The sequence below is a fragment of the Cygnus olor genome, chromosome 18, assembly GCF_009769625.2.
Source record: "Cygnus olor isolate bCygOlo1 chromosome 18, bCygOlo1.pri.v2, whole genome shotgun sequence".
Classification (NCBI taxonomy): Eukaryota; Metazoa; Chordata; class Aves; order Anseriformes; family Anatidae; genus Cygnus; species Cygnus olor.
Window position 1 is genome coordinate 938,913 of NC_049186.1, and position 15,024 is coordinate 953,936.

Below are 15,024 nucleotides of genomic sequence, written 5' to 3' on the forward strand. Positions count from 1 at the left end.
CCAAAAAGAAATCTCCACATGCTAAGTGAAAGTGAATGCCTGTAAAAATCAGCACCAGCTCCTAATGAGTCCCATCAGGAAAGAACTGAGGAGAGCTAAAAAAGGTCATTTGTAGAGAACAAGAATAGAAAAGTGCAAGATTGATTCAGTGATAAAATCTGATTTAATACAAAAAAACTTACCAATTTACTGTATATGGAAGTAAGAATAGTGCATTGTATACGATACCATCTCCTCCACGCTACCCATGCCAGGACTTTCTCACACCCCTCTTCCTACTCTGCACCAGCACAGAATTTGCCATCTGCTTTCTCATTCCCATCCATCTCACTGCCCACCCCCACCTGCCCTCACCACTGCCCTCTGGCCATGTCCCACTGGCAGCAGGTCACATACTGTGTCCCACTGTCCTGCTTTGTGTTGCATTTCTTTGCCAGGAGAGATATCATGTGGGGTACCCACGCAGTGTTCAGGAAGGAGGTCCCAGGTGTGCCTGTGTCTCTGTATTGCTTTGCAGATGGGTCATAAACTGTCCCCATATGCATCCCCTGGGAGAGGCTGTGTCCTTACCTAACCCTGGTGGCTGTGCACTGAAATAAAATGCAGAACCATGCTTGATCAAAATTCAGTTTGTGTCTGTATGTCAGTCTGAGCAAAACCTTTGCAGGAATTCCTCCCTTCTTCTTTGTGCTTCCCTCCACTGCCTTCGCTACTTGTCTTTGCAGCTCTTTCCCATCTTACATGCTCAACATGCTGCATATTACTCAGGTCTATGCCATCGAAACAGCTCTGCAGGCACCCAGACCGGCTAGGGCTGTGTTGCACACCAAATCTTTGAACTGACATCCTCAGATTACATCTCTGCCTGAACATTTTTTAGCTCCCTTGGGCAGCTTATGGTCTCCTTTCTAGTGACACCAGTGCCGTGCACTGCGAAATCACCACTGTTACGGTCAACAAATCTGCTGTACATTCATCCACCAGTGGCTGTAGGGCTGTAGACCCACTTCTAAACAAGCAGCATTATCTCCAAAGCTTTCTATTTAATTCATGGCTAACATGGAACATGCAATGTGTTTACATTACTATTTTAAAATGTACATTTTTTAACTTTTAGAAGTTGCTGATACGATGCATCTTTCCAGTGGAATAGTGGGTGATGACAGGGCAATCCAGCAAACTGCATCTGCTTACAAAAATGAGACTTTGTTCAAATGAACACTAAATCTTTGATAAATTAGTCAGGGCTTTGGTGACGTACATGTTGAACCAATATGACAGTTTTATATGGATTATGATTATTAATGTTTTTGAAAAATAGAGATTGCGAGCCAGACATCCAGTGCTGAAACTGCAAGACCACCAGCAGAGGCGAGAGTCTTTCAGGAAGGCTTCTTACAGGCACTGTGTACAATCTTTTTGCACTCAGAGCATACGCAACATTTTAATTTGCAGTGATTGTACTGGGGTCCTTACTGTCTGAGCCAGGAGGTCACGCTGCGGCCCCGGAGATGCATGCTTTCACAACACTCTCAAGTACCACTGGCTCAATGGTGTTTTTTTCTAAAGTCAATTTTGGCCTCAAAACATTCCACATTGTTCACTCACTTCAGCCTGAACTGATTGTTTTTACAAAGTTTAAGCACACTTTTGAGCCTCAAAGCACATCTCCCATCAACCACTGCTGCCAACACATAAATTGCAAGTCTATACACAGTACAGGCCGTGTCCCATCTCTCTCTGGCTATAAATATCAAATTCATAAAGCTAGGCTACAATGGTAGCTGGTGGGTGCTTCCTTGTATGACACTGGAGATCCTCAGGAGCAGAGGCTTGGTTTACAAGCCTCCCTGCTTTCTGTGCAGAGAGCAATGTAGTGTGCAGGAAGATCAGCTTTGCTTCCCACTACATGTGCTTGTGCACCCATAAAGGCCCAGATGGGGTTTGGTTGCGTCTCTTTTCCAAGGACTTTGGCGCTTAAATTCAGGGTCTTCTGAGAGCTACCCTTGTCAATCTGGTCAGGGAGGGAGAACCACAACCACAGCGTCCCTGACCAGATCTTTCCCTGGGGTAGACTGGTGCAGATCCACAATGTTCAGACACTTCGTCTCATGCACGAACATTCAGGAACAGGCACAGACTTCCTGGCAGGAGGTAGTGCTCGAATGTCACTGCCACTTCCCAGTGAAGTTTCACCATCCCCAAGGGCTGGAGATGGATGCTGAGTTCAGCACTGACAGAGCTTGAGCCTTGTGTCCCTCAGGCAACTGACTGCCTCTGGATCAGTGGCTTGCAAGGTGGCTGTGACACCCTGGGGTACAGCCTTCCTCCCACTCTTGCAGGAGGAGGCAATCCAGCAGCACAACCAGCCAGAATGCCCTTCTCCCATTCCCCTGTTCCTCCACCTCCCCGGCAGCTGTTGCAATGCCCACAGACACCATGTACTCTTTTGACTCTGAGATCTGCTGTCCTGCTCTCTGGGGACAAACATCGCTGCATGGAAGGGAGCAGGTTCAGAGACCAGAAACCAAAGCAAGTGCAGCACAGGCACATGTGTGTTTATGGAGGCATGGACCTGGGGCATGGCTGGCCATGCAGCAGTGTTTCCTGACCTCCCTTTCCTGGCCTCCATTTTGGAACAACCTGCAGGTATGCTCACAGCCAAAAGTTGTTCATCTACAGAGCTAAGCCCAGAGCTGTCACTGCCCTCATCCAGTCTGGGTGCCTACTACTACTCAGGTGTTGCAGAAGTGCCATTGTGAAATCACCCAGCATTAACTGGAGGAAGAGCTCAAGCACACCATCCACCTATGCATGTTGCCTCAGGCTCTGCACACTGCTCCAAGTTTATCAGAGCTGGAAGGAAGCCATTTTCCCACACCGCAAAACTTTTTGTGATTTTTATAATTCTCCCTTACCCCTAATTGGGATAAGAAGTTGAATTCTCCAGGATATTGCAAAATAAACATGATAAATAAAAATAGGGGAGCAAGTCACTTGTGAATTTTCACAGTATTATTTTAAAATATTTTAATCTTTTAAAAACTGTAACCTCTTCTTAGAAAAAAAAAATAATTAAAAAGTCAAGAGTAAAACAGATTTTGAGAAGTGGGGGGGGAAAAAAGAGAGAAGAAAAGGAAATGGAGTGTCCCTACAGTAATATCTGTCATATCTGGGACATCTCTATAGGCATGAGACACCCATGCTTAGACACCTGGCTGTTACCTGTAGCATGCATAAGTTTAGGTGCAACACCCTGAAACACACTTTGCTTCTTACCTTTGGGAATGGCTTGATGAATCACACTTTCAGAAGGCTGTTCCCCTCCCTTATGTTATGTGATGCAATGTTAATAGCGTTGTTGGTCTGACCAGGTACTCCCTGGTCAAGTTGGACCCATACATCTAATCTTGTTCACTTTATACCTTTTCACCTTTTCCCTTGTGCCACCTCCTGCATGCAAGATGGAAACAAGCATAGCTTATACATCCTCAGATACTGCATCCATCTAAATCCTCGCCTGCTTTCCTGTTTGCTCCATCAGATGTTGAAGTGGAAGTAAATACATTTAGCTCTAATGCAAGTGATGTGCTTCTTAGGCGATCCTGACTCAACATAAATCTTTAAGTACCCAAAGAGAAAAAACAGAAGAGAGTTGTTCAGAGATGCAGTTCAACCTTATCAAATTCTTCACGTGTTTGTTGTGGTGTGTTTGTATCCCTGGACTTCTGCTTGCAGGAATGTTGCTGATAAAACCATCTCACTAAACATGGACTTTGTGTGTTTTAGCTGATGTTTACAGTGCTGAGACAGTAAGGGTAGCTCTGGATTCCTGTGGGCAGAAGTTTCATGGACATTTGCACTTTTGTATTGCAGATGCTGACCAAACCCTACTACATACAAGCTTCATCAGGAACCCTGCCTGGTCTTCCTTAGGGCCATGTCAAGTTTGGCAAGGAAGATGACAACTCTGACCGGTCAGCCCCACACCCCGAACAACAAGAGACCTTTGCTCTTCTGAGACCATCCCAGGGCTGCCAGGGAATGTACCATAGCTATTATTTTGCTGTTTTCATTGCAGATGGTGTCCCCTTTGGATGATTCCTCTCAGCGAACTGCCTCATGCCTCCTGAGGATGCAGAAAGCCCCGTGCTCTGATGGAGCTGAGTGCAGTGGCACTGTGTGGAGCCTACAGGCTCTTTCCCACAGATCTGCACATTCCTCCCATGCCCTGGAGAAGTGACCTGCTCACCACTTCATCTTCCATGCAAGGAGCTGCTGCTAAGGAGGACTGCCTGGAAAGGCAGTCAGGGGACTTCCTCAGTGAATGGAAAACAAACCAAAGAAACCTGCCACAAGCCTGGATACCCCTCTCCACTGATGAGTTATTTTATGCAGCTTTTTGTGCAATCCCTCCATGGAGGCAGTGCCAAGACTCAGTGAACAAAGCCATGCAAATATGATGCCATAAAATCTTCACTCAAGGCAAATTTTCCTAGTATTCAGTCACATCATGAACCCCCGCGCTCAGCAAAGTTTGCCAACTCTTTGCACTCCAGAGATTTTAGAGTAGTATCTCCTTCCCAGCCTCCAAATTCCCAGTGTTGATATCTGCTCCAAGATGCCCAAAGGCTATGTGGCCTGAGACGTCAGCAAAGAGTCCTCTGATAGAAAGTGGCAGCTGTCTTCATTCAGGACAGCTCCTGGCCTTTGGCCTGGGGAAGATGATGAGAGATAGGGCCTGTTCTCAGGAGAACATCTCAGCTCTGCCCTCAGCCCCATCCCCTCAAGCTATTTTCAAAAGAAGTGATTTATCCTTCATTTTTCATAGAATGAAGCTTTAAGTGATGAAAAGTAGCAGAGGAAGTGGTGATTAGGAAATGAGTTATTAACCCAGATCCTCCCAGGATCCACATCTCTGTCAGCCATGTAACTATGCTGAGAATATCTGGGACAGAACCAGACCGACAAAAACTATATGCTTTTGTAATAATTGATCTTAAAGGTAGTGTGCATCCATAGCGAACAGATTCACTGCCATGAACTCCTTGAGAAATAATTCCCTGGTTTGTGCATCCATTTCCACAGGACATTTCTGGCACCTAGAAGCCCTTCCTAGGATGAAGACTCCCTGTATAAGGAAATTTATTATATTGTAGTAGCACCCAGAAGCTAATCTATTCTTTCGGAGAAGACATAGTATATCCAGTATTGCAGGTGTTGTCATAATGTGGTAACAAGGAAAGACAAGTAGAAAATGTCAGAATTGAAAAGAACCTTAAAAATTAGACTGAACGACTATGGTTTTATATAGTGACATGTGGTGAACATTAGAGGAAAGTGAGGCTGCCAGGGCAATAGTCTGGCTCGATGATATAGCCAGTGAGACATTTTGGCAGAGGTGTCTCTCTGAGGGTGACCAACTGGTGAGTTCAGGATCTTGTGAGGAGGGCAAAAAGTAGGATTGTGACCCTGGACTTCAGGAGAGCAAACTTTGTCCTCTTCAGGGATCTACTTGGAAGAATCCCATGGGTTAGGACCCTGGAAGGAAGAGGGGTCCAAGACAGCTGGTCAGTATTCAAATATCACTTCCTCCAAGCTCAAGATCCGTGCATCCCTACTAGCAAGAAGGCAAGCAAAGGGAGCAGGAGACCTGCATGGATGAGGAGGGAGCTCCTGGCGAAGCTCAGACAGAAAAAGGAAGTTTACAGCATGTGGAAAAAGGGACAGACCACTTGGGAGGAATATAGGGACACTGTCAGAGTATGCAGGGATGTGACGTGGAAGGCCAAGGCCCAGTTAGAATTAAATCTGGAAATGGATGTCAAGGACAACAAGAAGGGCTTCTTCAAATACATCAGCAGAAAAACAAAGACTGGGAAAATGTTGGCCTGTTGCTGAATGGGGCAGGTGCCCTCACAACAAATGATATGGAGAAGGCAGAGTTGCTGAATGCCTTTTTTGCTTCAGTCTTTACTGCTAAAATCAGCCCTCAGGAATCTCAGACCCTGGAGACAAGAGAGGAAGTCCAGAGAAAGGAGGACTTTCCCTTGGTTGAAGAGGATCAGGTCAGAGATCATTTAAGCAAACCTGACATCCACAAATCCATGGGCCCCAATGGAATGCACCCAGAGGTGCTGAGGGAGCTGGCCAATGTTATTTCTAGGCCACTCTTCATCATCTTTGAAAGGTTATGCAGAACAGGAGAGCTGACTGAGGACTGGAAGAGAGCCAATATCACGCCAGTCTTCAAAAAGGGCAAGAAGGAGGACACAGGCAAATACAGGCCAGTCAGCCTGGAAAGGTGATGGAACAGCTCTGACATGCCTTTCCATGCCTGGAAAGGTGATGGAACAGCTTATCCTGGGGGTCATCTCCAAGCATGTGGAGGATAAGAAGGTGATTGGGAGTAGTCAGCATGGATTAACCAAGGGGAAGTCATGTTTAACCGATCTGATATCCTTCTATGATGAGATGACTAGCTGGATGGATGAGGGGAAAGTGGTGGATGTACCATGACTTCAGCAAGGCTTTTGACACTGTCTCCCATACCATCCTCATAGACAAGCTCAGGAAGTGCAGCCTAGATGAGTGGACAGTGAGGTGGATTGTCAATTGGCTGGATGGCAGAGCTCAGAGGATTGTGCTCGGTGGTGCGGTCTAGTTGGAGGCCTGTAGCTAGCGGTGACCCCCAGGGGTCAGTACTGGGTCCAGTCTTGTTCAACTTACTCATCAACAACCTGGATGATGCAACAGAGTGCACCCTCAGCAAGTCTGCTGACGACAGAGGAGTGGCTGATAGCCCAGGGGGCTGTGCACCTTTCAGAGGGACCTCGACAGGCTGAGGGTTGGGCCGAGAGGAACCTCATGAAGTTCAACAAGGGCAAGTGCAGGGTCCTGCACCTAGGGAGGAATAACCCCAAGCACCATTACAGGCTGGGAATGACCTGCAGGAGAGCAGCTCTGCAGAGAGGGACCTGGCCATCCTGGTGGACAGCAGGCAGAGCGGGAGGGAGGCAGCAATGTGCCCTTGTGGCCCAGAAGGTCGAGGGGATGCTGGGCTGCATTTGGAAGAGTGCTGCCAGCAGCTCAAGGGAGGCGATCTTCCCCAGCTGCTCGGCCCTGCTGAGGCCACACGTGGAGCACTGTGCCCAGTTCTGGGCTCCCCAGTACCAGAGGGCCATAGAAGTACCGGAGCGAGTTTGGAGGAAGGCTTCTAAGATGATGGAGCGCCTGTCGCACAAGGACAGGCTGAGAGAACTGGGCATGTTTAGCCTGGAGAAGAGGAGACTGAGGGGAGATCTCAGTAACGTATATATAAATACCTGAGGGGAGGGTGTCGAGAGGATGGGGTCAGTCTCTTTTCAGTTGTGCCCAGCGACAAGATGAGAGGCAGCGGGCACAAACTGAAACACAGGAGGTTCCGGCTCAATGTGAGGGGACACTTCTTTACTGGGAAGGTGACAGAGCACTACAACAGGCTGCCCAGAGAGGTTGTGGAGTCTCCTTCTCTGGAGATGTTCAAAACCCGCCTGGATGCTGTCCGGCACAAGGTGCTCTAGGTGATCCTGCTCTGCGAGGGGGTTGGACTAGATGATCTTCAGAGGTCCCTTCCAACCTCGTCCATTCTGGGATTCTGTGATTCTGTGGTCAGCAAGACTTCCCAAAGATCTGCCAGACTCCTCCCCCTTCATGCAAAGTGCCTGTAAACAAGGGAAGTGTGGGCATGCCTGGCAGAGCCTGCAACAGGGATGGGATCTGGGGTGATTTCATGGGAACATTTCTGAGTGATGAAATTTAAAAAGGCAATGGCAAACAACTGCTGCTTTCATGTCTGCCTGCTGCTTCTGCAAAACCTTGTGATTTTTTATAGAAATATTGGGTCAGCATTAGCCTTCTAAGAGGTAACAGCTTGAAACCTTTGTTAAACGAGCTTTCTTGGTGGAAATGGGAGGAGGCCTGTGCTATACAAAATCTCTTAGCTGATGCCTGTGCAAAATCCGAAATGGTGCCCACTGCCAGCTTCCTGATCAGACCCAGAGCACCAGCAGTCTCCAGTAAACATCCAGGGCCTTGAGAACAGTGTGTCTCAGGTGACTCCCTTCGTATTCACCAGAGTGAAACAGGCATTTCTAGGGCACAGTCATGGTGCCTATCTGTAAGCTGAAGAGCAAGAAAGGTGATCTGCTCATGAAAGCACATATTTCTTGCCTCAGGCTATGAAGAGACCTTAAGTGGTGGGCCTGAATGGAGAGGTCAAACATCAGCTGAAACAGTGGCCACTCTGAACCACTTCCAGTTCTTGTCCCAGGGTGTCCAGCCCACAGATCTATCTGTTCTTGGAATCTCTCCATTCCCACCAGTTTGGAAAAAAGCCTTTCTTTGCTCCAAATAGCAGTGGGAACAGAAAGACTCTTTGGAGAGCCCACCAGTGTGGGTTCATTAGGTGCTGAGACAGGATGGAGAGGAACCCCCTTTTATGTAAATAGTGCTCAAGTTTTAACACTTTCGCTTATGGCACCACTGGGCACGGGCTCTGTATTGGCAACCCCAGCTTCTGGCACCATCCGGGAAAAGATGTCCCTGCAGCCAGAAAACAGCTAATGGGATCCGTCCACAGGAGGGGTGTGAGTGATGGATGGTGGTGTAAGGAATGGATAGAGGTGACAATGCTGGGACACGGCTCCAGACACACGCGGAAAACACTCCAGAGAAAAAAAGGGGAAAACAGAGTCATCCACAAAGGGTGAAAGAATGAAAGTTTTAAAAATGAGCAGAGCCTGCCTGGACAGTGAGACTACATGAGCCATATGAGTAAAATTTAATTTCTGGATGTCGAGAACATATCTTAAATATCTTAAGTGTGGGAGACAGAGGGATTTGGCCAACCTCTTTTCAGTGGTTTGTGGGGACAGGACAAGGGGCAATGGCCACAAAATGGATCACAGGAAGTTCCGCACCAACATGTGAAAGAACTTCTTCATGGTGAGGGTGATGGAGCACTGGGACAGGCTGCCCAGGGAGGTTGTGGGGTCTCCTTCTCTGGAAATATTCAAGGCCTGTCTGGATGCCTACCTGGGCAACCTGCTCTAGGGAACCTGTTTTGGCAGGGGGTTGGACCTGATGATCTCTTGAGGTCCCTTCCAACCCCTACAAATCTGCGATTCTGTGATTCTGTGACATCCAGACAGGTCTTCATGATGACATGGTGGGAGCCTGCACACTTCACATGTCTCAGCTCCTGCTCTTGTGGAGATCTTACTCAAACTGGCCATGCTAACAGCATTGACAGGTATGGATGGAAAGCCCAGGGCTGGTCCTTTGGCTTTCCTGCAGACTTGTTGCTGTCTAAAGCCATGACACAACCCCTGTGGAGACTCCAGCACTTTTCCCTCATGCTCTGGGCTCCTATGCTCTGCTGATCCCTGACTCCTGTAATCCACTGCAACCAGCCTTGTTCACTGTCCTGTTCAAAACCTCTATCCATGCTGAGCTGTGACCTGACATCTTTGGGGCAAGAGGCCTCAGAAATGAGAAACAAAGCACTGAGACTGTCTGCAGTCCCTAGTACAATTGTAACAGGACCTTCTCTTCCAGGACTGAAGCTGTGGTTGGATTTCAAACAACATTTGAACAGGTTTTTAATCAAATACAACCAAGAATAGTGAAAGAGATGCAAAGGCTCAGAAAGCCAAATCTACAACCAAGCTCTGGCAGTCCCCAGAAACACAATGCAGTGGATGGACAAGTTGGGCTGGGAGCTGAGACACAATATAAACATTCACTGTCAGCCACAGCCCTTGCTCTGACCATGGGCAAAGCCTGGGCAGGGCATAGGGGCTACCAGACCCCATTACATGTGCTGCTGTACTACTGCCCTCTGCTTGAGCTTTGTCAGCTGTGGTTTCTGCATTTGGCTTAAGATTAGAAGTACTTAGGGACCGCAGTTCACATGCCACCTGGCAGTTTGGATCAGTTCTTAGCACTGCTCATGTGTCCAGGGCTATTTCCTGGAAAAAAAAAATCTGATAGAAATACTACTATAACTTTACTGGACAACACATGCAAACAGTTCTGAATTAGATAAAACTCCTCCTTATTAATCTGGGCCATGCTTGTAGTTTTAAAAGTAATCTTAAAATAAACCTAAAAATCTTATAAACAAGCAGCAATATTCTAAGAATGCTAAAAAGTTTCAAAAAGCAGCTATCAACCTCAAATTTTTTATGGCTGCTTGTTCTGTTTGTAAAAGTGCTATTAGGCTAATCTTGTGCATTGTCAAGGTCTGACTCATGAGTCCTGTGTTCCGGGCTGGTGTTGCTTGGGTCATGCCAGTTACTGCCCAGACACTGGGTGCAGGGCCCTGCACACCTGGGGACAGTCCCATTCCCAGCAGCCTTGATGGACTAAGGAAACAGACGGGATGAGCTCTGTGATAGAAGTAGCTCTTATTTCTAAACTATTGTTTGATGTGATTTTGCTTTATTTATAATCATTTAGCAATTAACTGTTTCTGTTAGTGGCAATGCTACGTGGACTGTTTTCAGTGGATGAACCATGCTCCTGATTCAAAGGAAACAGCTTTGTTTTCAGAATTTGATTTAAATCCAGCCCCAACCAACACTCATATTTATCACCTTCTCCAGTGAAATGGGAATCCCTGGTTTCTGGAAGTGCCCCTTGCTACTTAACACTGCCAGCATCACTGTTACCAGTAACCCTGACACTGCTAAAGTTTCTATTGGCAAGTTGTATCTCTGACAGTCACAAAATGAGCAACTTTCATGTATCAATGAAGTGTGGAAGATTCCTGAGGTCAGGCCTTACAGCAGGTTTACGTATGCTGAACTTTTTGGACACAAATGTCCAAAATCCATGCTGTGTTTCCACATAGCACAGCCTTGGATTCAGGAAAATAAAAATAAATAAATAAATCCCTGAAAAGGAGAACTGCTTTGGACTCAGCAACCTGGAGTCCCTCATCAGAAAGGTGGTCGTGGCTCTCGTGAGACTGGTTTGTCTGTGAGGGGCCCTGCAGCACCAAGCTGAGATGCCAGCTGAGGTCCCTCAGCCCATGTAGTCCCACTGCTCAACACTGGGCAGTGCAGCTTCTGTCCCATACCTAGCTCTGCTTGACCTGCCCACGTGGCGTTCACAGCATGGATGCCCTTTGCGCAGGTCTTGGTGACATGTCCACTTCCCAAGATTGCTTCCTCTTCAGCATAGCACCTAAAGGCCAGTGGAGCCCAGCTTACAAGAGAAGTTCATTGTGCATATGGAGTGCGGCTCCTCTGCCATCAGGGAGGTCTGGCTGCGATCTTCCACCCCAAAATCCTCACCTGGTCACACTTCTACACCTACCGGCAGCCACCTGCCAGATTTCTGCAAGCAAGCATTGGCTTCTCTTGTAGAAGGTCATTTGAATGTCTTTGGCTATTGTTGCATCATTTAACCATGTCCTAATTTTGTGGCATTTGCTTTTATGTCTGATCTTTGTCTTTTACTTTGCTACATTTTAGAAAAGTAATAAACAAAATCTTTCTGAAAGAAAGAAAACATGGCAGAGATCTGAAATGGAAAATGAGCACAGGCTGGACCCATGCCTCTTTATTAGATGCCAGAAGGAGGGGAAGAAACAAAACCCACAATCACAAATACTATTAATAAAGTGGTGAAGGCAGGAGTACATTTGGAGGCAGAGCCAGCTTGCTGGTCTGGGACAGTCCCTTGGTCCATTGCAGGGGCCTTGCCAGCTGAAGTTGGCACAGTGAGCATTCAGTGGGTGGGAGAGGCCACAGAGTGACCTAAAAGGGCTTTGGGAAAGATCCCTGCCTGCTGGCAGAGGATCCATGCCCAGGGGATATGTTCCCACTGCAGCGGGCACAGACCTAAGCCAGGCCACACAGTGGACCTGGACATTGGGTGGGTCAGGCCCGGAAAGGCTGTGTGCCTCTCTAACCTCTCTAAGGTTGTGGGCCTGAGCAGTGAATAAGAATATGTCTGATGACAGAGGTCACATCCAGCTTTTGCTGTTCAGGCTTAAACCTGCTCTGCATCACACTGTGGCCTCACTCCACAGCTAGCACATTCTCCACCACAGTCTGGAGGGGTCTCAGAAGCAGTGTAGCTGTCCCTGTGCCAGCACATAGATGTTCTTTGTGCTCATGGTTGGGACAGAATAGCTCTCAGGGTGCCTGACATTGGATGCCCACCATTTTAGGCAGTGCCGGGAGCAGGGATCTTACTGATGTGCCCAACCTGGACAGGAGCTGGTGACCAGTTGCTCTAGGACCATACTTTGAGAGAACTCTCTCTCCAGTGTTTTGTACTCCCCAGACATGGCAGTGGATCAGTGCTGAACACTTCAGAGGTTTCCAGGGCAATCTGATTTTCTGAAAAATGCATTTCTGCAAGATTGCATCACAGACAATGCTGCTGGAAACTGACAGTGGGACATGGGTGAGGTGGCCACAAAGTGGAAGTGGCTTTAGGACTTCTGTGAAAGACTGCTTCAACTCTTCCCTGTACAGGTTTTAAGCACCCCACAAATCCTACGTCCCAGTAGGCTGCCAGATCTAATTTAGCCGGGTCTGGGATGTTCTTAAGTCTCCTTTTGGACTTGTTCAGTGATGTATGGACCAAGGGCCTACACTTTGTAGTCACAGCCAGCCTAGGATTGGCAAAGAGTGAACCCCTCTCAGTGTCTTTAGGTTGATAAGGTTTTTTTACAAATGAGAACCAACCTGAGGAAAAAGATGTAACCCGTGGTTTTGCAGCATGCTGCAGGACACACAGGTACCAGTTTTGAATGAAGGAGGACAGAACAATGGACCCAAGCTTGATGTCACCCTGAAGGTGGGTCACTCACTCACTCTCCCAATTCAATTGTGCCCATTAGAGTGAACAACTCTAAAAATATTCATGAGCTGAAGAAAGGCCACTCACTCAAGCTCTGAAGGAGACTGCGGTAGCTACAGGACAGAGATCATGGGATATTCAAGGGAAACATAGGACTAGGAGATCAACATCAATCTTTGGCTCTGATCCCCTGCAATGACCTCAGTGACTAATTAGCTAAACATCTATCTGCTCTCCGCACAACCACAGGACTTTTAAAAGTGAAATTCCTAGATGAGCCCAGGTTAATACACACTATATCCCATAAAGGAAAGCAAAAAATGCAGAAGAATCTGACAATCCAGCTAAGGACAAAATGCTGTCTGGGTCCAAGTCCAGTGAACATATTACTGTGAATGCATGAGAAGACACCTAACCCAAGCACATGGGAGTGCTCTGACACTAGAGGAGCAGGGTATTGGATCCAGATCCCATCTCTAGTCAAAACAGAATGCTACAGGGGGAAAACCAACCGACCAACCAACCAACCAAACAAACAAACTCAACAAGTTCCTTTCTCCATCCCAAAAACCATAGCTGCATTAGGAGCAAAGAGAACTGATGATTCCTTCAGACAATTAAGTAAAGCTCAGTAGTATGGAGTTGATAAAACTTAGAGCAAAAGATATAATCAAGAACTGATGCTCACCTCTTTGTAGCATTCTTCTGGCGGTACTAGCAAATGAAATATTCACAACTTATTTTTTTTCTCCACAATCATTTCTGTCATATCATAAAATCCCTTCCATTAACTTAGAAACAATGTAGGCTCCTTGCCCCTACTTTCCAGTTTGGAAGGCTGTTCAGGAATGTCATTCTTCTACTAGCTAGTAATTTCAATCTATCTTTCAGTATAAATTTATTTGAAAAATTACACGGACTCAAAGCACCAGGCCAATGACCAAAAAAGGGTGATGTTTAAGTAAGTACAGGTGGGGTTATTGCAAGAGGCCAGTCTTGGTATTAACTAGAACTCCATGTCCAGTTCTCATTCTTATCACTCATCCCTCTTTTTTCAGTGGCCATGACTCCCTGAAATACCTGAGCAGTCAGTCCTCTGGCTGTGTGGGAAATAATCAGAAGACACAGTAAGGCTGTGCAGGATGTACAGTCCTCTTCCATCATGTATAAAATTTATCCCCCCCCCCCCCCCCCCCCCCCCCCCCCCCCATCTCCAAGAAAGAAAGAAAGAAAGAAACAAAATCTCACAGTTTTCAAGGACAGATACCCAGTGCTTCCATGCTGAATCCAGATTCCTGTTGGAATACGCTTCATGGAGAAGCTATGCCTGTCTTCTAAAGGATATATGCATAACTACAAGACTAGATGCAGTGAAGTGTCTCCCCTGATGGTTTTGGCTGTATCCTGACATTAGGATCTTTTGGGAAGGGGTGACTAGAGCTGAGAGAGGAAATCCCTCCAATTTCATCAAATATCCCAGAAAGATCACAAATTGTGGCACAAATTATTATAATGGTGTTATAACAATTGCATCCCTATCCCCAAGCCACGTGTCCTGTCAACAGACTTAAGCCCTCTCTAACCACTAACCACAAATGGGCTTTAAGTATCAGAAATACCAGTAGGTGCAGTCAGGTCCAGCAAAGCAGAAGAATACCAGTTTGGCGGTTCAAAGCTCAAACCCTAGACATAACGATGGAACAGCAAAGAAGAGTTAGAAGATACATGACACAGTGAGGGCACATACAAATACCATTCACAGCATGGTGTCATGCCTCAAATCTGCTAGAGCTCTTTGAAGGCGCCAGTATAAATATGACCTGGACAACAGGGTAGAGTGCACCCTCAGTAAAGTCACAGACAACACGAAACTGGAGGGAGTTGCTGATTCACCAGAGGGTTATGCTGCCATCCAGACCTCAACAGGCTAGAGAGATATACAGACAAGAATATCATGAAGTCCAACAAGAAGAAACGCAAAGTCCTGCATCTGGACAGGAACAACCACAGGCACCGGGACATGCTGGGGGCACCCCGCTGGAAAGCAGCTCTGCAGAAAAGGACCTGGGAGTCCTGGTGGATACCAAGCTGAACATGAGTCAGCAATGTGCTCTTGCTGGTTAGAAGGCTAATGGTATTCTTGACTGCACTAGGCAAAGTATTGCC

The 15,024-nt window shown here is 47.0% G+C and overlaps 1 protein-coding gene across 12 annotated transcripts in view; it reads right to left on the bottom strand.

Moving 5' to 3' along the window:
- The window catches only part of MYOCD (myocardin), a 255,320-nt gene that overhangs the window by 118,561 nt on the left and 121,735 nt on the right, over positions 1 to 15,024 (bottom strand). The gene's annotated exons all lie outside the window — the stretch shown is intronic.